Source organism: Pocillopora verrucosa, chromosome 7 (assembly GCF_036669915.1).
Source record: "Pocillopora verrucosa isolate sample1 chromosome 7, ASM3666991v2, whole genome shotgun sequence".
Taxonomy (NCBI): Eukaryota; Metazoa; Cnidaria; class Anthozoa; order Scleractinia; family Pocilloporidae; genus Pocillopora; species Pocillopora verrucosa.
In genome coordinates this window covers 14,302,349-14,328,174 of record NC_089318.1, presented here as the reverse complement: position 1 = coordinate 14,328,174, position 25,826 = coordinate 14,302,349, and the positions used below count along the sequence as shown (strand labels likewise).

Genomic DNA, 25,826 nt, shown 5'->3' with positions numbered 1-25,826 from the left:
AGAAAGTTTAATTTCCCAACGGCGGTAATGCAAACGGGGACATTAGTTGTCAGGAAAGTGATCAGCCTCAAAAATCAACGCGTACTGAAAAAAAAGAAATCAGAGCTAAAGACCAGATTTTTTTTATTGTCTCTTAGAAATTCAAATCAACTCCCTTCAGCCTTAGCTTAATATTTTCCAAAAATGGTCTTCCCTGAGTCTTTATAGTTTGGAGCATGTAAGTGCTGAACGATCACTAGCTATATCTATTTTAGAGATCTGGAACTACACCTAAGTCAGACAAAGTTTCAGCAGACTGTGTATTTTTCGGCCATGATACAGTTTTTCTTGCTATTCAATATACTTTCATCCCTGTCACTTGGCGAAATTATTGCCAGCAAAGTCACTTCCAAAAATATGAATGTTTCAGACCCTCAGGGAGCCTCGTCTCGCGGTCTGCACATTACTTACCAGTACATAGACCAAGCCACGTTCACCAATGAAGGGACTGAGAAGTTAGATCAAAAGATTCAGCGAGTAGACAAACGTTTAACGCGACTCATCGCCCTGTTCATTCTGCAGAGGAAAGTTGGTACGTCATCGGTCCGTCGCGGTGACGACTATAAGAAGCAAGACGAAAGTTCAAAGCGAGTGAACAATAGATTAACGAAAGCGGTTGGCTTGTCGCAAAACATCGCTGGATCCTCGTCGAGCATGAAGAATGACGATGTTATAAGAAACTCATCCCAGACTCTTTACAAAACAAGGCTAGGATGCCATGGATTCCGAACAAAGGTATGTATAACTTCCAACAGTGGACTAAACACTCCAAACACTCCAGCATTGTTCATGTTGGCATAAATTTGGAGCAACTACCCACGGATTATACTTTACGGCAACTGACTGTGGATTTAGGTTCACGTTAACCTGATCCGAATCAGCTAAACACGGGCCAGAGTACAACAGACCAGGAGGGACCACACACGGCTTCGGGTCTATTACGGTTGCTAAGGCCTGTTCTCTGGCTTGCGACTTGGCAATCTCCGTTTCCAAAGTAACACGCCTTTGTTCTTGCTTAAGACGGAACTTTCGTTCTTCTAGAAACTGGCGCTTACAGAAGGCTGCTGCTTCCGCTGCTAATACCACGACGCAAACGGCCTCCTTTGCTCTCGCCGCCGATAGCTATGGTACAGGAGATAGTAATGGCGTGCGGACGTGTATCTGAGGGCTCCGCGAATTCCGTCGAATTTGTTGGCACTGAACCTTCTTTAACTCCCTTAAACCAATACCTACATTGGGACGACAAACAAAGTCTATTCAAGTGGAAAGGAAGCCTACCACAACTTCAGGAATTTTGTTCGAATGTCCTGAATTTGGAGGTTTCTGCAACCGCGAGTCCCTCTGAAAGGTCTAGTTCTTTGAAGTCGAAGACAATAACGTTGGTTTTATTTAACAGTACCGGCACCCTTCAAGTCCAAGGTCCGGAAGCAAAGGCAATGAAAGCCAAACTAAAGAAGAAGCTACTCCAGTTACCGGTTGATGACGACTCGGTTATTCTCGTGAATGAAGAAGAAGCCTCTACTCCGGCATTTAACAAGAACGCCAAATCAGTACAAGAGGAGTTGGACTGTCTAAAATCTGAAGTGCTGAACTTATGGGCTCATATAAATAGAAAACCTAAAGAGGAAGACCTGAGATCCGAAAATTCTCGACTTCGGAATATAATTATATCTTTGAAGGAAGAAAATAAAAAGTTAGTCCAAGAACGCGATTCTTTAAGTTTTGCATTGCAAATCGTATCCAGAGAAACAGCTACTCAATGCCGTTCAACGAATAACACCTTTAATGAACACACCATTGTCCAAAGTATGGATGAGTCAACACCTTGCGCCAACAAAGAACAAGGCTTCAGTGTGAAATCAAAGAAAAAAAGAAAGAAATCGAAAAACAAAGGAGCTTCCAACAACACCCTGACAGGAAAAGAATTCGAACCCGAAAAACAACCAAAAGAGCGCACAACCCTGCTCATAGGAGGAGATTCGATGATCCCAAGAATACCTGGAAAAGATTTGGGAAAAGCAGTCGGCCATAGGGTTATAGTCATGCCTTTCTCGGGCGCTACGACAACGGCCATGAATCACTATCTCAAGCCAAATCTAGAACCTTCGCCCAACGAAGTGATTTTACACATTGGGACTAATGATCTTAAAACCAGGGAACCAAAGGCTGTTGCGGAATCGATTGTGGATCTCGCGAGGCAGATCGAGGGCATCTGCAATACTATAGTCACACTGTCGGAGCTTGTATGCAGAAAAGATAAGCTTGACCAGGCAGTGAAAACAGCCAACAAGCATCTAAAGAAGTTCTGCCATCAAAATGGATGGAAATTAATACATCACGAGAACATATCTCATAGCGGACTCAACAAAGGTGGACTGCACTTAAATTTTAAAGGTAATGAGCATTTTCATAATAATTTTAAATCGCACCTAGAATGAGATAATGTGTTTTCCGTCAATGCCGTGCGGGATCGATTAAGCAACCAGAGAGCCGAAAAATCTATCTCACTATTGCCTCCTTTGCGCGGTTTTAAATGGCATCACTCAATATTAATCAATTAACAACACATATAGACGAGCTAAGAATCCTATTAGCAGACAATGATATCGATATTGTTTCCATAAATGAAACGAAACTGAACGAGAGTGTTCGAGATCATGAAGTTCATATTTCGGGATACGAAATAATTCGCCGCGATAGACTTACAAAATCCGGCGGAGGGATATGCTTCTATGTAAAAACCTCAATCAACTTTACTGTACGAAATGACCTACATATAGATGCATTTGAAAATCTTAGCTTGGAAATCCATAAGCCAAATTCGAAACCTTTTGTGATTGTTACTTGGTACAAACCACCTGACTCTCCTATTAGCATTTTTTCACCTTTTGAATCCCTAATTGGAAAATTGGATAGTGAAAATGTAGAATATTTTGTACTGGGAGACATGAACTGTGATATGATCACTACTCGATATGACAACGATGTATCCAAATTAAGGAGTATTGCCGATGTCTACGGACTCGAGCAGCTCATCTCTGAACCAACGAGGATAACACCCACCTCTTCAACTCTAATTGATTTAATCTATACCAACTGCTCAGATAGGATCGTTTGTTCGGGAGTTTGTCACATCGGGATAAGTGATCATAGCACGGTGTATGTATATAGAAAACTTGCCCAGAACGGAATGTCTAATGGACGTAATTCTATTACATATAGAAATTTCCGAAATTTCGATCGTCAAAATTTTCGTTATGACATCCTATCTCAATGTTGGGATAATGTATATGAGTCTTCCAACCCAAGCGTGATGTGGCAGCAATGGAAATGTACATTTCTAGCTATTGCTGACAAACATGCCCCACTGAAAATGATGCGTGTTCGTTCAAGGAGTTCTCCGTGGATTACCTCTGAATTGAAAGACTCTATGCATAATAGAGACATATTAAAAATCAAAGCTAGCAAGACAAATGATCCTAACGATTGGGCATTATTTAAGAAACAAAGAAATATAACCAATAAGCAAATACGCTCAGCTAAGCTAGTTTATTACCAAAATAGTTTTAATAAGCACACCAGCGACTCCCGAAAGACCTGGCAGACTATAAACGAGCTAACCTCTCGAAAATCTGGGAAAACGTCAGTGGCGTCACTAAAAGTGAACGGATTAACGATAATTAATCCGTTGGAGCTATCAAACGAATTCAATAACCACTTTGTTAATATTGGTCCAAAACTTGCCAGTGAGATAAATTGCGATAGTAGTGGCTATCAAAGATATCTTACTGCTACAGATAAATGGTTTAAGCTCCAACCCACCAATCCAAATAAAGTATTTTCACTTTTAAATAAACTAGACAAGTCAAAGGCAACGGGCCTCGACAAAATATCTGCTAGGTTGGTCAGGGAATGTGCTGATCTTATTTGTGTACTGATATGTGATATTTTCAATCAATCTATTAACCAAGGGACGTTCCCAGATGACTGGAAATATGCAAGGGTTTCCCCTCTTTATAAACAGGGTGACCACGGTGATGTAAACAATTACCGCCCAATATCGGTGATTCCAATAGTGGCGAAGGCGTTTGAAAGGATAGTTCATGAACAGTTATATGCCTATTTGAAAGAGCACGATATTCTATGTCAAAACCAGTCAGGTTTTCGTGCTAATCATTCAACTGTCATAGCTTTGTTGGAAGCGACAGATTCTTGGGCATATGATATTGATAACGGGAAAATCAATGGAGTGATTTTTCTGGATTTGAAGAAAGCTTTTGCCATTGTTGATCATCAGATTCTTCTATCGAAACTAAACTCTTATGGTATACATGGCAAATCTTTCAAATGGTTTCAGTCATATCTAGAAAATCGCACACAAAAATGCTCTGTGAATGGGTCGCTTTCCAATAGCTACTCACTGACATGCGGCGTCCCTCAAGGGACCATCCTCGGTCCATTATTGTTCTTATTATATACTAACGATCTTCCAAATTGCTTATCAAATTGTAAACCAAGAATGTACGCTGACGACACGCACCTTACATATGCGGGCAGTAATCTTGAGAATGTTCAGTTTTGTCTAAATGAAGACCTACCAAACGTTTTCAACTGGCTACAAGCAAACAAACTTACATTGAACATGACCAAATCCGAATTCATGCTAATAGGGTCGAGGCAGAGACTGAATACTCTCACGGCTTCACAAACAATTACAATGAACAATACTCAAGTGAGCCAGGTTACAGCTACGAAATCGCTTGTTGTAATAATAGACGATAAACTCGATTGGCATAGTCACATCGAAAAATTAACCAAAAAGATCGCCTCTGGTATCGAGGCCCTAAAGCGAATTAGGCACCTGATCCCAGCATCAACCTTACATCTCGTTTATCAAGCCTTAGTAAAACCTCACTTTGATTACTGTGACATTGTTTGGGGTAACTGTGGGAAAACGCTACAAGACAAACTGCAGAAATTGCAGAATAGAGCAGCCCGTGTGTTGACATTCTCTAACTATGATGCTGATGCATCTGAGCTACTCGAGTTTTTAAGGTGGAAAAATCTTACACGCCAGCAGGAAATTCACAAAGCCACCATGATGTTTAGATGTCTGCAGGGGCTAGCTCCAGAGTATCTGTGTTCACAGTTTACGTGGCGTGACTCTGCTTATGACCTCAGGGACTCTGAAAATAAGCTCGATGTTCCCTTTGCGCCACATTATGGAACAGTCTACCATGCGATATAAGGAACACAGAGTCTCTGGGGGTATTTAAACGTAAGATCAATGACATTCTTTAAGTCTAACGCACGGCACTCACGGAAAACAGCTTTTAGTGTTATAGTATATAGTTTGAGTTTTAAATATTCTAGCGTATGTGATATGTATTTTTTAGGCTGATGAATTGACCGTGTTTAAATAAAAATAAAATGAAAATGAAATGAAATGAAATAGAGATGAGGCACCGCTGCTTCTGCGTGAACCACTATGACTAGAACCCTTAGACACTCTTGAAGACTTAGAAGCCGACCGAAAACCAACCTCATCAATTGAATCTTCTGGGCTAACCTGGACATTCAACTGAAGCACTTCTTCGGCTCTAGCGATCCAGTCCTGAACTCTCTGAACAAAGTCATCCTTTAGCACAGCTTGCAAGCGATCGAAGGATTCCCGACATCTGGCAATGCAAGCCTCGTCTTGAATGGACGACAAGTGCAGAATGTGCGCTTCTTTAAAATTCTCCAAAGGGACCATAAACTCCGTAAATTTAACCTTCACGCGGTCAATGTTCTGCGCGTCTGACAACAAGGCCTCGACTTCGCTTTTCTTGACGGTCGCAGTTGAGAGAAAGCCTGATCTTGAATTCTTGAGGCGAAGAAGCTTGCCGTACAGGGCGCCTTCATTAAGAACTGACATCGTGATTTGAATACCTTGCCGAACAAATTTCTAACGATATAACTTCCAACAGTGGACTAAACACTCCAAACACTCCAGCAATGTATTAACGTGCTTTATTTAAGAAACGATGTTGTAGTTGCGGTTGTTCAAAGCGGTTAAAAATTTGTTAGGAGCTGGGAAAAACTACACTGGAGCGGCCACCAACTGTAACGTGAAATCTGGCTGCCATAGAGCGAAAAATGACTGCTTGGAAATGGCAAGCGAAAAAAAACTGAACCGAAAAGACTTACACGACCTTTAGATACTAACGGATATATTACCATAAATTAATCGACTAACACGCTGAAATACATTCCGCATGCACGACGAACAAACCTACAAAAATCCCAAGGGGCAAAAACAAAAGACACTTAGTTCTTCAAAGTATGAGATTGTTCTCCAGTGCCGAATTTCATTTTTGGGTCTTAAGTTTTAAAGATGGTTACGTCAAATAAAACTTGGGAAATTCATGAGTGTTCAACCTATGGGTTATCATCCTTGCTGTTCTCCTTTCAGGAAAGGTAGCATCGTCGTGCAAAGAGATTTATTCAAAAAACAGGTGAGAATCGGTTGAAATGTTACAGAATTAAAAGCCACTGGGCTTTAGTCTTGAGAGAGTCTCCAAGATGCGCGGTGATGGTTTTCGCGGTTTTCGGAATTAGGGATAGGAGACAGCAAAAGAATACCACTTTGTCTTAAAGTGTCTGCAGGAATAAGGGAAATAACTAAATAAAAAGATTCGGACAGTTACCTTTTGTTCATGGAAAACTATTTTAATGTATGTGTGCGACCTAAATCCAATACGTGGCATAAAGAGATGCTCCGTACTATATCTTAGTAGAGGAAAAATTCTTAACCGAAAAGAAATTTCATGCCAAGGGGGAACGATTAAGGCCCAAATGAAATCGGTTATCTTATTTTAAAAGATCACAGATTGATGAGATTCTCCTCCTCAACTATAGCTAGCATTTTCCCCGTAGAGCCAGCTTCAGCGTTTTTTTTTTTTTAAATTGTTATTATTTGCCTGTTCCGTTTGATTTAAAACATGAACTTTCGTTCAGGTATTTATTCAAATACTACGCTTTGATTTACCAACTGTCAAGATCGACTCCGACTCTTGTGTTCCTTTCGATATCAGGTTTCCGGAAGACAATGCTTACATACTTCAGACGGATTGTGGGTATTTTCCTGTTTACTGTCAAATGACCAACTCTGGCATGGGCACATGTGGAGGAGGTGGATGGACGCTGGTCATGAAGATTGACGACTTAAAGGTGGTTCCTTTGTAAAGTTCAGTAATAGGGAGAGAACCTTTTTTTGCTGCCGCCTAAATTCATTTATCGTAGGGAGGTTGCTTAACTAAGGAAATTAAAATTTACCATAATTTACTTAACATAAAAGTTCAAAATCCGTGATCGCACCCATCAGTCCGCAAAACTGTAATCAAAACTTTTTCCTGTTGTTTCTGAGAAACAACAGGAAAAAGGAAATTAAAATCCGATGATGGAACTACATGAAGTTGACATTTTTTATCCTAAGAAGTGCCGCGTGCATTTTTAGAGTGAAGATTAGTTTAACATAGTTATTGGCTGAACAGAAAATTTCTTTTATTAGAACTAATATATTCAAGTCAGCAGTTATCAGACAGAATTTAAACTTCCTGTAAAAAAAAAGGAGGATCCATTTTCTGGCTTTGGTGTCAAAAATTAAAAAGGTTTTCGGTTTCTCAAAAACCCTCATGCGCGTCGGTGAGTGAATAAAAACAATAACTTGGAAGTAAATTGATAACGCTATCAAATATAGCTTGATAACGCAAGGCAAACCACCGAAGTTAGTTTAAATAGGGTTTTCAGTCGCTTTTTTGCTCAGACCGAGGGATGACACTCAAAACGACAATCTTAAAAAGATGGATGACAGATGTTAACCTTACTTGACATACTTGTTGTTGATAAACACCTCATTGTTTGTAAATCAACTTACTAAGCAGCTGATGGAGGACGGTATCTTCAAACAGAGTAAGTGGCAACTCTGCCTCAAAAAACAGGATCTGAGAGATGCATTTTTATCTCCAAAATATCACTTTTAATGGAGCTATTTGAATTAAGACTAGCCGAGAGCAAAATATTCTCGCAAACCAACGTAACGCAACGAGAGCAAGAAACTATCACTAACAAGAATATGTTTGGAATAGTTCATGGTTTTATATTTTTACAAAATTTGTCATTGATTTCCTTTCCATTTCATAAATAATGACGTGCTTTGGCAAACCGAGTAGTATACCGTTATATTGCAAGTCGGCAAATGGACAATAATTGTCTGTTGAAGAAAAAAAAATTCGTAAACAAAATTCAGAGAATAAAGCACGAAGTAAATAATTTCCTTTTTCTCTTATAAGAAATTGTTACCCTTAGTCTTCCGCTTATTTTTCATTATTTTTTTTAAGGTTCTCTAAGCATCAGTTTGTCTTACTGAGTAGATCTGTATCTACAGGAAGACGACTTATTTTCTAAAAACTGACTGAAATTGTTACTGAGCATGCTCCTATGTATTTTGGATAACTTCAGGTAGAATGCGAGGAGAAGAAGGGAGCGAGACTTTATGTCTACAAGAAAAGAGGAAAAAATGGTCAAAATTGTAATTTGCTGCTTCGAATAATTTCATTTGTTATATGAGTCATAATAAAAAAACGATATCACTCCCTTTTCTGAAACAAGATCCTGTCATTACCGCCCACGTTGAACATATATGCTTCTAAGCACGATGCCTTCATTTTGACCGGGTGGATCAACATGGTTCTTGTGCTTTGCACAAAAGGCTTTTGATAATTTGCCTTCATCACAAGGGTTTATAACACTTTTTTTACTTAGCACAGGTTTGGCTTGCCTTATTAAAATGGAAAAACCTAGAACCACTGTCACTTAACAACATAGTGTCTGAACTTGAAACAAAAGGCCTTTTATAATTTTCGTTCATCAGGAAAGTTGAGAGCAGGTTTTTTCCTTTGGTTTTTATATTTTATTCATTTATTTTGTATTAGGGACCGGTTTGGCTAGCCTTATTTATATCTATGAACCGGAGACCACACAAGTAAGAGACTCTTTCAGCGTTTATTTACTTAATTAACTAAAAAACAAAAGTAAAACACTTTCTATGGAGCTCAAAATTACTTCATAAAGTCGGGCATTAACATCAAATTTAAGTTACATTCATTTTCAGCGTCGTTGTATATTAGCGGGATCCCTAAAGATGCTCAACTTGCTGGCCCCTCAGGTGTGTGTCTTCATCTAGCAGGATCTGTTAGCAATCGAGCTGTCGAGCAGCGGAGCAGACTCTTCGTTCCCGCCCCTTGTTCGAATCACAAGCCTATAAATTAAAAAAGAATTTTAAAAACTAAAAAATTTTAAAAAAGTACAATTGCAATCATACCTTCTTAAAACATGAAGAGCTCCAAAAGATCAAAATAATTTTTGCTTTTAAAATTAAGCTAGTTTTTTCGCTTGTGATTGAAGGGCACCAGGTAATTTTTTGCTCTAATTCAGTTCTCTCTTTACCAATTTTACTTGCTGCTTTTTTTAGTACAGATTAAAAAGATAAATCGAAGTTTCTTATGCATTTACCGGCCCAGATCCCTTTTTTGTGCAGGCCAGGACACCTTCGGTTCCTTCGATCAGAAGAAGTGACAAGAAGAAAAGAACACCCAAAGCCAGTTGTTTCCATTTCTTTGTTGAGGTATTTTCGAATTCAGTTTGCTCGGTGCGTTCGTTAGATGTGGAAGGGTAGTACAATAGGCTTTTATAGTGGAAAGATCTTGGATCATCTGCGCGATATGTGATATGACACGCCCACAATGAGAAAGCAATGACGCTGGTAAGACTACATCTTCGTCGTTGTAAAAAGTTCTTAGCATGCAGCTGAACGGGATCAAATTCATAGCAGCCTTGGTGATAACATTAAAATTTTGATAATTAACCCAAAGAGCAAACCAGAAAAGTGATACTTGCGTGGACTCTCCTCTAGCTTATCCTTCGTTTCTTTGCTTTCTTTTAGCTCCTTTTTTTTTCTTTTCTTTTCTTTTTTTTTTTCATTGTGACACGATTTTAAGTCCCTCCTTCACTTTTACTGGGTCGGTTTTTGTTAGTTGTTTAATGGAACTTGATATAACACTACTTTGGCATTATGAAAAAAAATTGAAAAAAGTTTTTCTTTCAGCTGGATCAGAATTTGCATGTTATTCCAACTGCCTTGTCTTAAAAAATACCAATTAACGACTTACTTAATAAAATTAAACGTCTTTTATATGTGCGTGTCAAAGTCTCATGGCACTTCCGTTTAGACAATTATTTCTTAAATCGCTCGTTTCGACCATGCAGAGGGAAATTGTCGAACGAGCATGATCAGCGCAAGTTTTCTCTTTACCCGAGCTTTGAACTGATCCCCTTCGTGGTTCGGACGAAAACAAACTGTGAACGGGAGAAAAGACTCAACTTAAACAAAAGAAGGAACAAAATTTGCTCCTTCTTCCACCTGCTTTGGTTGATGAACATCAAGAAGCAAACGTCTTTGGGTAAATTCAAGTGTAATTTGAATCAAACTCCCATGCCACTCCTGTTTTGTAAACCTTTGAATTGAAAGGCTCGGCTAAGCCATGCAGAAGAAACTTTGGCGAACCAACATGATCCGCGTATGAGTTCAAAAATTAAACCATTGTTATTCTTAAGCCGAGTTGGTAACAACTTTTCCTTAATGGTTCAAACACAAACGCACAACAGAAAGAAAGAAATACATTTTATATCTTTCTCGTGCACTGGCTCACCTCCAGGCCCCACACACCGCTCAGGTTAGCCATGTCATTTCATTCGAAGTACCCAAATCAGGGAGCTAAATTTGATTCGGTTCTTCAAACACGATTAAAACATGCGATGCATACATAAATAGTGGCAGAATCAGTCTCTAACTTTATTATAGAGCAACACATCCATGGTTATTTTTAGGTAATTTATGAGCGACAACAGGGGAAACAGGTGGAATGTACATGAGCAAGTTAGTCTCCTTCCAATGTTCCCTTTTTTTTTACGTAGGAAAATAAAAACAAGAAATCATGGTGGTTCCTACTGTATTTAAATATTTTTTTAGATGTTGTCAATGTCACCTCAGTTCAATGACATTTTTACAGTATATACCGATGTTTCTATTCTCGTGATGTGGCGTAGACATGAAGCGTCAAAGAAATAAAAGGTGATCACCAGTCATTAACATAACTTTAGAGACAACGAGATAAATTCAGAGCCAGGAAGGAATTTGCTTTTCACTGTCTTTGCGTTTTTTAGTATCATTACTTCATTAATTCAATTTATTTTCTTTCTTAGCTCACGCGTTAGTAAAACTGCTGACACACGTCTCGTAACTTTCATTTCATTTCATCGTGATTTTTATTTATTCAGTAGATTTGAGAAAATTAAATTTCCTCACGGCGGTAATGCAAACAGGGACATAAGTAGTCGGGAAAGTGATCAGCTTCAAAAATTTTAATTTCAACGCTTAATGAAAAAAATAATAAATCAGAGCTTAAAAACCTGTCTTTTTTTTTCTGTCTCTTAGAAATTCAAGTCAACTCCCTCCAGCTCAAGCTTAATATTTTCCAAAAATGGTCTTTCCTGAGTCTTTATAGTTTGGAGCATATAAGTGCTGAACGAAGACTAGCTATGTCCATGTAAGAGATCTGGAACTACACCTAAGTCAGACAAAGCTTCAGCAGCCTGTGCATTTTTCGGCCATGATACAGTTTTCTTGCTGTTCAGTATAATTTCATCCCTGTCAATTGGCGAAATTACTGCCAGCAAAGTCAATTACAAAAAGATGAATGTTTCAGACCCTCAGGGAGCCTCGTCTCCCGGTCCGCACATTACTTACCGTTTAATGCGACTCATCGCCCTGTTCATTCTGCAGAGGAAAGCTAGTACGTCATCGGTCCGTCGCGGTGACAATTATAAGAAGCAAGACGAAAGTTTAGAGCGAGTGAACGATGGATTAACGAAAGTGCTTGGCTTGTTTCAGGACATCGCTGGATCTTCGTCGAGTATGAAGAATGACGATGTTAAGAAACTCATTAAAGACAAAACAAGGCTGGGATGGCATGGATCCCGAACAGAGGTATGAGATTGTTTTTCAATGCGCAATTTCATTCTTGGGTCTTGAGTTTTAAAGAAGGTTGTTTCCAATAAAATTTGGGAAATTCATAAACGTTCAATTTATGAGTTATCATCCTTTCTGTTGTCCTTTCAGAAAAGGTAGTATCGTCGTGCAAAGAGATTTATTAAAAAAACAGTGAGAATTGGTTGAAATGTTGCAGAATTAAAAGACACTGGGTTTTAGTCTCCAGGATGCGCGGTGATAGTTTTAAGCGCAAAGCTGAAGACCCTCGGCAGACCTTGAGAATTAAAGTCAGGAGACAGCAAAAGAAGACCACTTTCTCCTAAGGAGTCTGCAGGAATAAGGGAAATAACTAAATAATAAGATTCGGATAGTTACCGTACGTTTGTTCATGGAAAATTATATTAATGTATATGTGCGACCTAAGTCCAATATGTGGCATGAAGAGATGTTCCGTAATATATCTCAGTAGAGAAAAAATTGAATTATATCTTAGCCGAAAAGACATTTCATGCCAAAGGGGAGCGATTAAGGCCCAAATGAAATCGGCTATTGTATTTTAAAAGACCAGAGATTATTAAGGTTCTCCTCTTCAGTTATAGCTAGCATTTTTCCCTTAAAGCCAGCTTCAGCATTTTTTTTATTATTATTTGCCTGTTCCGTTTGATTTAAAACATGAACTTTCGTTCAGGTATCTATTCAAATACTACCCTTTGATTTACCAACAGTCAAGATCGACTCCAACTCTGTTTCGATATCAGGTTTCTGGAGGACAGTGCCTACCTCCTTCAGACTGATTGTGGGTATGTCCCTTTTTACTGACACATGACCAGCTCTGGCATGAGCGCATGTAGAGGAGGTGGATGGACGCTGGTCATGAAGATTGACGGCCAGAAGGTAGGTCCTTTGTAAAGCGCAGTAAAAGGGAAGGAACTATGTTTGCTGCCGCCTAGATTCATTTATCGTAGGGAGGCTGCTTCACTCAGGAAATTAAAATTTATCATATTTTACTGAGCACAATCCTAAGAAGTGCCGCGCGCATTTTTTTGAGTGGAGATAGGTTTAACATAATTATTGGCTGAACTGGAAATTTATTTCATTAGAACTAATATATTCAAGTCAGCAATTGCCACTCAACATTGTCCTCACGACAGAAAAACTTTCCCTCACAACGAAAGAAAGATTTCGAAGGAATATCCAACAAGAAACAAATACAGGATAAGATTTAGCATTTACCAAATGTAGAAAACTAAAGGTCGCTCTTCGATCGTTCATCTTAATAAAATGTCTTTTTAAACTTCCTTTAAAAAATCGAGGATCCATTTTCTGGCTTTGGCGTTCAAGGGTAAAAAGGTTTTCGGTTTCTTAAAAACCCTCATGCGCGTCGGTGAGTAAATGAAAACAACAACTTGGTGGTAAATCGATAACGTTATCAAATATAGCTTGATAACGCAAGGCAAACTACCAAAGTTAATTTGAATTTTAGACGGTTTTTTAGTGGTTTTTTTGCTCAGACCAACGGATTACACTCAAAACGATAACCTTAAAAAGATGGATGACAAATGGTAACCTAACTTGATCTACTTGTTGTTGATAATCACCTCATTGTTTGTAAATCAACTTAGCTAAGCAGCTGATGGAGGACGGTATCTTCAAACAGAGTGGTAACTCTGCCTCAAATAACAGGATCTGCGAGTAGCATTTTTATTACCAATGTAACACTTTTAGTGAGCTATTCGAAGTAAGACTAACCAAGAGCAAAATGTTCTCGCAAACCAATGTAACGCAACGAGAGCAGGGAACTTTCACTTACAAGAATATGTTTTGAATAGCTCATGGTTTTGTATTTTTAAAAAATTTGCTATTGATTTCCACTCCATTTTATAAATAATGACGCGCTTTGGCGAACCGAGTCGTATACCGTTATATTGCAAATCGGCAAATGCACAATAATTGTCCGTCGAAGAAAAAAAATTCGTGTTTTATTCGTATTTTCACGCGCGCTATGTTAGGATAAGAATTATAAAATAATTCAAATAGTACGCGCGCTCTGATTGGCCATAAAACCATTTTACATGAGCGTATGTAAACCCGGTTTTCGTTCCTCTTTCATTAGTTATTTTATAAAAGAAATGTAAAATGGTTTCCGTGTTTACATAGCCTGATGTAAACACGCGGGAGGTTGGGAGAACACTCGATAAGCTGGATAAACTAGAGAAGTTTGGAGAGCCCTCAAAAAGATAGAGTTGCTCTCGGCTGTGCCTCGAGCTACTCTTACGCATTTTTCGTGCTCTCCAAACTTCCCAAGTGTATCCATAACTCGATATACGCACGCTAAGCATGGACAAATTCTTAGTTTTCCTTGGTTTTTACTTTTTATTCATTTATTTTGGATTAGGGACCGGTTTGGTTAGCCTTCTTAAAAGGTATGAACCGGAAGCAACCGAAATAAAAGACTCGTTCAGCATTTATTTACTTTATTAATTAACAAACAAAAGCAAAATACTTTCCATAGAGCTCAAAATTTCTTCACAAAGTCGGGCATTAACATCAAATTCAAGTTACATTCATTTTCAGCGTCGTTGTATATTAGTGGGATTCCTAAAGAGTCTCAACTTGCTGGCCTCTCAGGTGTGCGTCTTCATCTAGCAGGATCTCTTTGCAATCGAGCCTTCGAGCAATGGAGCAGACTCTTCGTTCCCGCCCCTTGTTCGAATTACAAGCCTATAAATTAAAAATAGAATTTTAATTGCAGCCATACCTACTTGAAATATGAAGAGCTCCTAAAACTCAGAATAATTAAAAAGTTAAATCGAAGTGTCTGGCGTATTTACCGGCCTAGAGTCCTTTTTTGTGCAAGCCAGTACACCTTCGGTTCCTTCGATCAGAAGAAGTGATAAGAAGAAAAAAACACCCAAAGCCAGTTTTGTTTCCATTTCTTTGTTGAGGTATTTTCGGATTCAGTTTGCTTGGTGCGTTCGTTTGATGTGGAAGGGTAGTACAGGGGGTTTTTATAGTGGAAAGATCTTGGATCATCTGTACCTTAAGCGATATGCCACCCACAATGACAAAGCAATGACGCAGGTGAGACTATATCTTCATCGCCGGAAAAAGTTCTCAGCATGCAGCTGAACGGGATCAAATTCATACCAGTCTTTGTGGTGACCTTTCAATTTTTACAATTAACCCAAAGAACAAGCCAGAAAAGTGATACTTGCGTGGACTCTCCTCCCACTTCTGTTTTTGCTTGTTTGTTTTCTTTTGCCTTTTTTTCTCTCTTTTTTCCTCTTATTTTCCATTATCATAGGCTTTTAAGTCCCTCCTACACTTTAAGTGTGTAGGTTTTTGTTACTTGTTTAATGGAACTTGATATAACATTTCTATGACATAATGAAAACAAAACTGGGAAAAGGTTTTCTTATTCCAAATACATTCTCTCAAAAATACCAATGAACGACTCACTGAAAAGTTTGTTATATGTGTGTGTCAAATTCTGATGGCACTCCCGTGTAGACAATTATTAACTTATATCGCTCGTTTCGACCATGCAGAAGGAAATTGGCGAACGAGCATGATCAGTGCAAGTTTTCACTTTACCCGAGCTTTGAACTGGTCCCCTTCGTGGTTCGGACGAAAACAAACTGTGAACGGGATAAAATTATTATGATACGGAGACTAAACTTAAACAAAAGAAGGAATAAAATTTGCACCTTTTTCCACCTGCTTTGTTTGATGAACATCAAGAAGCAAACTTCTTTAGGTAAATTCAAGTACAATTTGAATTAAACTCCCATGCCGCTCCTGTTTTGTAAACCTTTGAATTGAAAGGCTCGGCTAAGCTATGCAGAAGAAACTTTGGCGAACCGGCATGATCCGCGTATGAGTTCAAAAATTTAGTCATTGTTATTCTTTAACCGAGTTGCTAACAGGTTCTCCTTAGTGGTTCAAACACGAACGCACAAAAGAAAGAAAAAATACATTTTCTATCTTTCTCGTGCATTGGCTCACCTCCAGGCCCCACACACCGCTCAGGTTAGCCATGTCATTTCATTCTAAGTACCCAACTCAGGGAGCTAAATTTGATTCGGTTCTTCAAACACGATTAAAACATGCGATGCAACATAAATGGTGTGGCAGAATCAGTCTCTAACTTTATTATAGAGCAACACATTCATGGTTATTTTTGGGAAACTCATGAGCCACAATAGGGGAAACAGGTGGAATGTACATGAGCTAGTTAGTCTCCTTCCAATATTCCCTTTGTTTACGTAGGAAAATAAAAAAAAAAAATTATCGTGGTTCCTACTGTATTTAAATATTTTTTTAGATGTTGTCAATGTCGCCTCGGTTCAACGACATTTTTACAGTATATACCGATGTTTCTATTCTCGTGATGTGGCGTAGACAAAGCGTCAAAGAAAGAAAAGGTGATCACCAGCCATTAACATAACTTTAGGGACAACGAGATAATCAAACAGAGAGAGTGGTAACTCTGCCTCAAATAACAATATAAGCGAGTAGCATTTTTATCTCCCAGATAACAATTTTAATGGAGCCATTAGAATTAAGTCTAGCCAAGAACAAAATGTTCTCGCAAACCAAAGTAGCGTAACGAGAGTAAGGAACCTTCACTTACAAGAATATGTACTGAATAGTTCATGGTTTCATATTTTTACTAAATTTGTTATTGATTTCCTTTCCATTTTATAAATAATGACGCCTTCTGGCAAACCGAGTCGTATACCATTATATTGCAAGTCGGCAAATAGACAATAATTGTCTGTTGAAGAAAAAAAATTCGTAAACAAAATTCGGAGAAAAAAGCAAGAAGTAAATTATTTCCTTTTCGTTTTGTAAGAAATTGTTACCCTAAGTCTTCCGCTTATTTTTTTTTTTTTTTTATATTTTTAAGTTTCACTGAGCATCAGTATTTTTACTGAGTAGATTTGTATCTACAGGAAGACGACTTATTTTCTGACTGACTGAAATTGTTACTGAGCATGCTCCTATGTGTCTTGGGTAACTTCAGGTAGAATGCAAGGAGAAGAAGGGAGCGAGGCTTTATGTCAATAAGGAAGGAGAAAAAAAAATGGTTAAAATTGTAATTTGCAGCTTCGAATAATTTCATTTGTTACATGAGTCATAATAAAAAACGATATCACTCCCTTTTCTGAAACAAGATCCTGTCATTACCGCCCACGTTGAACATATATGCTACTAAGCACGATGCCTTCATTTTGACCGGGTGGATCAACATGGTTCTTGTGCTTTTCACAAAAGGCTTTTGATAATTTGCCTTCATCACAAGGGTTTATAACACTTTTTTTACTTAGCACAGGTTTAGCTTGCCTTATTAAAATGGAAAACCGAGAACCACTTTCACTTAACAACATAGTGTCTGAACTTGAAACAAAAGGCCTTTTATAATTTTCATTCATCAGGAAAGTTGAGAGCAGGTTTTTTCCTTTGGTTTTTATAGTTTATTCATTTATTTTGGATGAGGGACCGGTTTTGCTAGCCTTATTTAAATGTATGAACCGGAGACCACACAAGTAAGAGACTCGTTCAGCGTTTATTTACTTAATTAATTAAAAAACAAAAGCAAAACACTTTCTATGGAGCTCAAAATTACTTCATAAAGTCGGCATTAACATCAAATTTAAGTTACATTCATTTTCAGCGTCGTTGTATATTAGTAGGATCCCTAAAGATGCTCAACTTCCTGGCCCCTCAGGTGTGCGTCTTCATCTAGCAGAATCTGTTTGTCATCGAGCCGTCCAGCAATGGAGCGGACACTTCGTTCCCGCTTTCCGTTCGACTTACCGTTACAACTCTATAAAATTTAAAATAAAGTATAATTGCAACCATACCTTCTTGAAACATGAAGAGCTCCTAAAGATCAGAATAATTTTTGCTGTTAAAATTAAGCTAGTTTTTTTCGCTCGTGATTAAAGGGCACCAGGTAATTTTTTGCTATAATTCAGTTCTCTCTTTATCAATTTTACTTGCTGCTTTTTTTAGTCCAGATTAAAAAGATAAATCGTAGTTTCTTATGTATTTATCGGCTTACCGTCCTTGTTTGTGCAAGACAGTACACCTTCGGTTCCTTCGATCAGAAGAAGTGACAAGAGAAAAAGAACACCCAAAGCCAGTTTTGTTTCCATTTCTTTGTTGAGGTATTTTCGGATTCAGTTTGCTCGGTGCGTTCGTTTGATGTGGAAGGGTAGTACAATAGGTTTTTATAGTGGAAAGATCTTGGATCATCTGCGCGATATGCGATATGACACGCCCACAATGAGAAAGCAATGACGCTGGTAAGTCTACATCTTCGTCGTTGTAAAAAGTTCTTAGCATGCAGCTGAACGGGATCAAATTCATAGCAGCCTTGGTGATAACATTAAAATTTTGATAATTAACCCAAACAGCAAACCAGAAAAGTGATACTTGCGTGGACTCTCCTCTCGCTTCTCCTTTCGTTTCTTTGCTTTCTTTTTTTTTTTTTCATTATTACATGATTTTAGGTCCTTCCTTCACTTTTAGTGTGTCTGTTTTTGTTAGTTGTTTAATGGAACTTGATATAACACTACTTTGGCATTATGAAAAAAAATTGAAAAAAGTTTTTCTTTCAGCTGGATCAGAATTTGCATGTTATTCCAACTGCCTTGTCTTAAAAAATACCAATTAACGACTTACTTATTGAAATTAAAAGGTTTTTTACACGTGCGTGTCAAAGTCTCGTGGCACTTCCGTTTAGACAATTATTAACTTAAATCGCTCGTTTCGACCATGTAGAGGGAAATTGTCGAACGAGCATGATCAGCACAAGTTTTCTCTTTACCCGAGCTTTGAACTGATCCCCTTCGTGGTTCGGACGAAAAAAAACTGTGAACGGGAGAAAACACTCAACTTAAACAAAAGAAGGAACAAAATTTGCTCCTTCTTCTACCTGCTTTGTTTAGTGAACATCAAGATGCAAAAGTCTTTGGGTAAATTCAAGTGTAATTTGAATCAAACTCCCATGACGCTCCTGTTTTGTAAACCTTTGAATTGAAAGGCTCGGCTAAGCCATGCAGAAGAAACTTTGGCGAACCAACATGATCCGCGTATGAGTTCAAAAATTAAACCATTGTTATTCTTAAGCCGAGTTGGTAAAAACGTTTCCTTAGTGGTTCAAACACGAACGCACAAAAGAAAGAAAGAAATACATTTTCTATCTTTCTCGTGCATTGGCTCACCTCCAGGCCCCACACACCGCTCAAGTTAGCCATGTCATTTCATTCGAAGTACCCAAATCAGGGAGCTAAATTTGATTCGGTTCTTCAAACACGATTAAAACATGCGATGCATACATAAATGGTGTGGCAGAATCATTCTCTAACTTTATTATAGAGCAACACATCCATGGTTATTTTTAGGTAATTTATGAGCGACAACAGGGGAAACAGGTGGAATGTACATGAGCAAGTTAGTCTCCTTCCAATGTTCCCTTTTTTTTTTACGTAGGAAAATAAAAACAAGAAATCATGGTGGTTCCTACTGTATTTAAATATTTTTTTAAATGTTGTCAATGTCGCCTCAGTTCAATGACATTTTTACAGTATATACCGATGTTTCTATTCTCGTGATGTGGCGTAGACAAAGCGTCAAAGAAAGAAAAGGTGATCACCAACCATTAACATAACTTTAGGGACAACGAGATAATTTCAGAGCCAGGAAGGAATTTGCTTTTCACTGTCTTTGCGTTTTTTATTATCATTACTTCATTAATTCAATTTATTTTCTTTCTTAGCTCACGCGTTAGTAAAACTGCTGACACACGTCTCGTAACTTTCATTTCATTTCATCGTGATTTTTATTTATTCAGTAGATTTGAGAAAATTAAATTTCCTCACGGCGGTAATGCAAACAGGGACATAAGTAGTCGGGAAAGTGATCAGCTTCAAAAATTTTAATTTCAACGCTTAATGAAAAAAAATAATAAATCATAGCTTAAAAACCTGTCTTTTTTTTTCTGTCTCTTAGATATTCAAGTCAACTCCCTCCAACTCAAGCTTAATATTTTCCAAAAATGGTCTTCTCTGAGTCTTTATAGTTTGGAGCATATAAGTGCTGAACGAAGACTAGCTATGTCCATGTAAGAGATCTGGAACTACACCTAAGTCAGACAAAGCTTCAGCAGCCTGTGCATTTTTCGGCCATGATACAGTTTTCTTGCTGTTCAGTATAATTTCATCCCTGTCAATTGGCGAAATTACTGCCAGCAAAGTCAATTACAAAAAGATGAATGTTTCAGACCCTCAGGGAGCCTCGTCTCGCGGTCCGCACATTACTTACCGTTTAACGCGACTCATCGCCCTGTTCATTCTGCAGAGGAAAGCTAGTACGTCATCGGTCCGTCGCGGTGACGATTATAAGAAGCAAGACGAAAGTTTAGAGCGAATGAACGATGGTTTAACGAAAGTGCTTGGCTTGTTTCAGGACATCGCTGGATCTTCGTCGAGTATGAAGAATGACGATGTTAAGAAACTCATTAAAGACAAAACAAGGCTAAGATGGCATGGATCCCGAACAAAGGTATGAGATTGTTTTTCAATGCGCAATTTCATTCTTGGGTCTTGAGTTTTAAAGAAGGTTGTTTCCAATAAAATTTGGGAAATTCATAAACATTCAACTTATGAGTTATCATCCTTTCTGTTTTCCTTTCAGAAAAGGTAGTATCGTCGTGCAAAGAGATTTATTAAAAAAACAGTGAGAATTGGTTGAAATGTTGCAGAATTAAAAGACACTGGGTTTTAGTCTTGAGAAAGTCTCCAGGATGCGCGGTGATAGTTTTAATCGCAAAGCTGAAGACACTCGGCAGACCTTGAGAATTAAAGTCAGGAGACAGCAAAAGAAGACCACTTTCTCCTAAGGTGTCTGCAGGAATAAGGGAAATAACTAAATAATAAGATTCGGATAGTTACCGTAAGTTTGTTCATGGAAAATTATATTAATGTATATGTGCGACGTAAGTCCAATATGTGGCATAAAGAGATGTTCCGTAATATATCTCAATAGAGGAAAAATCGAATTATATCTTAGCCGAAAAGACACTTCATGCCAAAGGGGAGCGATTAAGGCCCAAATGAAATCGGCTATCGTGTTTTAAAAGACCAGAGATTATTAAGGTTCTCCTCTTCAGCTATAGCTAGCATTTTTCCCTTAAAGCAAGCATCAGCATTTTTTTTATTATTATTTGCCTGTTCCGTTTGATTTAAAACATGAACTTTCGTTTAGGTATCTATTCAAATACTACGCTTTGATTTACCAACTGTCAAGATCGACTCCAACTCTGTTTCCATATCAGGTTTCTGGAGGACAGTGCTTACCTGCTTCAGACGGATTATGGGTATGTCCCTATTTACTGTCACATGACCAGCTCTGGCATGAACGCATGTAGAGGAGGTGGATGGACGCTGGTCATGAAGATTACCGGCCAGAAGGTAGGTCCTTTGTAAAGTGCAGTAAAAGGGAGGGAACTATGTTTGCTGCCGCCTAGATTCATTTATCGTAGGGAGGCTGCTTCACTCAGGAAATTAAAATTTATCATATTTTACTGAGCAAAAAAGTTCAAACTCCATGATCGCACCCATCAATCGGCAAAACTGTGATCAAAACAAACAACAGGAAAAAGGATATTAAAATCCGATAATGGCAATACGTGAAGTTGACATTTTTTATCCTAAGGAGTGTCCGAGCGAGTCTGAAACGGTATTTGTCGACTACAAAATTGTTTTTGCGTGACGAACTTACTTTCTTTTGTTTTGTTATCACAGCGGACTTTTCACTACGATTCAAATTACTGGAGCAACAAGGAAAGCTACAATTTAGAAGGAGGAATGACTGGATTTGACAGACAAGAGACCAAACTGCCAACCTACTGTACCACACCCTTCTCCCTTCTCATGAAGTTGACATTTTTTATCCTAAGAAGTGCCGCGCGCATTTTTTGAGTGGAGATAGGTTGAACATGATTATTGGCTGAACTGAAAATTTATTTCATTAGAACTAATATATTCAAGTCAGCAATTGCCACTCAACATTGTCCTCTACGACAGAATTAACTTTTCCTCGTAACGAAGGAAAGATTTCGAAGGAATATCCAACAAGAAACAAATACAGGATAAGATTTAGCATTTACCAAATGTAGAAAACTAAAGGTCGCTCTTCGATCGTTCATCTTCAGAAAATGTCTTTTTAAACTTCCTTTAAAAAATCGAGAATCCATTTTCTGGCTTTGGCGTCAAAAATTAAAGAGGTTTTCGGTTTCTTAAAAACTCGCATGCGCGTCGGTGAGTAAATGAAAACAACAACTTGGTAGTAAATTGATAACGTTATCAAATATAGCTTGATAACGCAAGGCAAACTACCGAAGCTAATTTGAATTTTAAACGGTTTTTTAGTCGTTTTTTTGCTCAGACCAACGGATTACACTCAAAACGATAACCTTAAAAAGATGGATGACAAATGGTAACCTAACTTGATCTACTTGTTGTTGATAATCACCTCATTGTTTGTAAATCAACTTAGCCAAGCAGCTGATGGAGGACGGTATCTTCAAACCGGGTTAAGTGGTAACTCTGCCTCAAATAACAGGATCTGCGAGTAGCATTTTTATTACCAATGTAACACTTTTAGTGAGCTATTCGAAGTAAGACTAACCAAGAGCAAAATGTTCTCGCAAACCAATGTAACGCAACGAGAGCAGGGAACTTTCACTTACAAGAATATGTTTTGAATAGCTCATGGTTTTGTATTTTTAAAAAAATTGCTATTGATTTCCTCTCCATTTTATAAAAAATGACGCACTTTGGCGAACCGAGTCGTATACCGTTATATTGCAAATCGGCAAATGCACAATAATTGTCCGTCGAAGAAAAAAAATTCATATTTTATTCGTAATTTCACGCGCGCTATGTTAGGATAAAAATTATGAAATAATTCAAATAGTACGCGCGCTCTGATTGGCCATAAAACCATTTTACATGAGCGTATGTAAACCCGGTTTTCGTTCCTCTTTCATTAGTTATTTTATAAAAGAAATGTAAAATGGTTTCCGTGTTTACATAGCCTGATGTAAACACGCGGGAGGTTGGGAGAACACTCGATAAGCTAGATAAACTAGAGAAGTTTGGAGAGCACTCAAAAAGATAGAGTTGCTCTCGGCTGCGCTTCGAGCTACTCTTACGCATTTTTCGTGCTCTCCAAACTTCCCAAGTGCATCCATAACTCGATATACGCACGCTAAGCATGGTCAAATTCTTAGTTTTCCTTGGTTTTTACTTTTTATTCATTTATTTTGGATTAGGGACCGGTTTGGTTAGCCTTCTTAAAAGGTATGAACCGGAAGCAACCGAAATAAAAGACTCGTTCAGCATTTATTTACTTTATTAATTAACAAACAAAAGCAAAATACTTTCCATGGAGCTCAAAATTTCTTCACAAAGTCGGGCATTAACATCAATTCAAGTTACATTAATTTTCAGCGTCGTTGTATATTAGTGGGATTCCTAAAGAGTCTCAACTTGCTGGCCTCTCAGGTGTGCGTCTTCATCTAGCAGGATCTGTTTGCATACGAGCCGTCGAGCAATGGAGCAGACTCTTCGTTCCCGCCCCTTGTTCGAATTACAAGCCTATAAATTAAAAAAAGAATTTTAATTGCAGCCATACCTACTTGAAATATAAAGAGCTCCTAAAACTCAGATTAATTAAAAAGTTAAATCGAAGTGTCTGATGTATTTACCGGCCTAGAGTCCTTTTTTGTGCAGGCCAGTACACCTTCGGTTCCTTCGATCAGAAGAAGTGACAAGAAGAAAAGAACACCCAAAGCCAGTTTTGTTTCCATTTCTTTGCTGAGGTATTTTCGGATTCAGTTTGCTCGGTGCGTTCGTTTGATGTGGAAGGGTAGTACAGGGGGTTTTTATAGTGGAAAGATCTTGGATCATCTGCGCGATATGTGATATGACACCCACAATGACAAAGCAATGACGCAGGTGAGACTATATCTTCATCGCCGGAAAAAGTTCTCAGCATGCAGCTGAACGGGATCAAATTCATAGCAGTCTTTGTGGTGACCTTTCAATTTTTACAATTAACCCAAAGAATAAGCCAGAAAAGTGATACTTGCGTGGACTCTCCTCCCACTTCTCATTTTGCTTGTTTGTTTTCTTTTTTTCATTACCATAGGCTTTTAAGTCCCTCCTACTCTTAAAGTGTGTAGGTTTTTGTTAGTTGTTTAATGGAACTTGATATAACACTTCTTTGACAAAATAAAAACAAAATTGGAAAAAGGTTTATTTAATCCAAATACATTCTCTCAAAAATACCAATGAACGAATCAAGACTTAAAAGTTTGTTATATGTGTTTGTCAAATTCTGATGGCACTCACGTTTACACAATTATTAACTTAAATCGCTCGTATCGACCATGCAGAAGGAAATTGGCGAACGAGCATGATCAGTGCAAGTTTTCACTTTACCCGAGCTTTAAACTGGTCCCCTTCGAGGTTCGGACGAAAACAAACTGTGAACGGGAGAAAATTATTATGATACGGAGACTAAACTTAAACAAAAGAAGGAATAAAATTTGCACCTTTTTCCACCTGCTTTGTTTGATGAACATCAAGAAGCAAACTTCTTTAGGTAAATTCAAGTACAATTTGAATTAAACTCCCATGCCGCTCCTGTTTTGTAAACCTTTGAATTGAAAGGCTCGGCAGAAGAAACTTTGGCGAACCAGAATGATCCGCGTATGAGTTCAAAAATTCAGTCATTGTTATTCTTTAGCCGAGTTGCTAACAGGTTCTCCTTAGTGGTTCAAACACGAACGCACAAAAGAAAGAAAAAATACATTTTCTATCTTTCTCGCGCATTGGCTCACCTCCAGGCCCCACACACCGCTCAGGTTAGCCATGTCATTTCATTCTAAGTACCCAACTCAGGGAGCTAAATTTGATTCGGTTCTTCAAACACGATTAAAACATGCGATGCAACATAAATGGTGTGGCAGAATCAGTCTCTAACTTTATTATAGAGCAACACATTCATGGTTATTTTTGGGTAACTCATGAGCCACAATAGGGGAAACAGGTGGAATGTACATGAGCTAGTTAATCTCCTTCCAATATTCCCTTTGTTTACGTAGGAAAATAAAAAAAAGAAATTATCGTGGTTCCTACTGTATTTAAATATTTTTTTAGATGTTGTCAATGTCGCCTCAGTTCAATGACATTTTTACAGTATATACCGATGTTTCTATTCTCGTGATGTAGCGTAGACAAAGCGTCAAAGAAAGAAAAGGTGATCACCATTTATTAACATAACTTTAGCGACAAAGAGATAATCAAACAGAGTAAGTGGTAACTCTGCCTCAAATAACAATATAAGCGAGTAGCATTTTTATCTCCAATATAACAATTTTAATGGAGCTATTAGAATTAAGTCTAGCCAAGAACAAAATGTTCTCGCAAACCAAAGTAACGCAACGAGAGTAAGGAACTTTCACTTACAAGAATATGTTCTGAATAGTTCATGGTTTCATATTTTTACTAAATTTGTTATTGATTTCCTTTCCATTTTATAAATAATGACGCCTCTTGGCAAACCGAGTCGTATACCATTATATTGCAAGTCGGCAAATAGACAATAGTTGTCTGTTGAA

The 25,826-nt window shown here is 38.1% G+C and overlaps 3 long non-coding RNA genes and 2 pseudogenes across 3 annotated transcripts; 2 read left to right on the top strand and 3 right to left on the bottom strand.

The window, feature by feature from the left end:
* The first annotated feature begins 312 nt into the window (after positions 1-312).
* LOC131800003 (uncharacterized skeletal organic matrix protein 5-like) lies at positions 313-7,266 on the top strand (annotated as a pseudogene).
* Positions 7,267-9,083: 1,817 nt separating this feature from the next.
* Positions 9,084-9,735, bottom strand: LOC131773065 (uncharacterized). Its single transcript, XR_010718255.1, has 2 exons — positions 9,595-9,735; positions 9,084-9,340 (listed from the first exon to the last, which is right to left on the bottom strand). It is a non-coding gene; the product is annotated as an uncharacterized lncRNA (long non-coding RNA).
* A 4,854-nt stretch (positions 9,736-14,589) lies between these two features.
* On the bottom strand, positions 14,590-15,176 carry LOC136282419 (uncharacterized). Its single transcript, XR_010718273.1, has 2 exons — positions 14,962-15,176; positions 14,590-14,851 (listed from the first exon to the last, which is right to left on the bottom strand). It is a non-coding gene; the product is annotated as an uncharacterized lncRNA (long non-coding RNA).
* A 2,504-nt stretch (positions 15,177-17,680) lies between these two features.
* On the bottom strand, positions 17,681-18,332 carry LOC131796079 (uncharacterized). The gene is made up of 2 exons (XR_009341082.2): positions 18,198-18,332; positions 17,681-17,960 (listed from the first exon to the last, which is right to left on the bottom strand). It is a non-coding gene; the product is annotated as an uncharacterized lncRNA (long non-coding RNA).
* Positions 18,333-18,432: 100 nt separating this feature from the next.
* Positions 18,433-22,119, top strand: LOC131768601 (uncharacterized; annotated as a pseudogene).
* Positions 22,120-25,826: the final 3,707 nt, after the last annotated feature.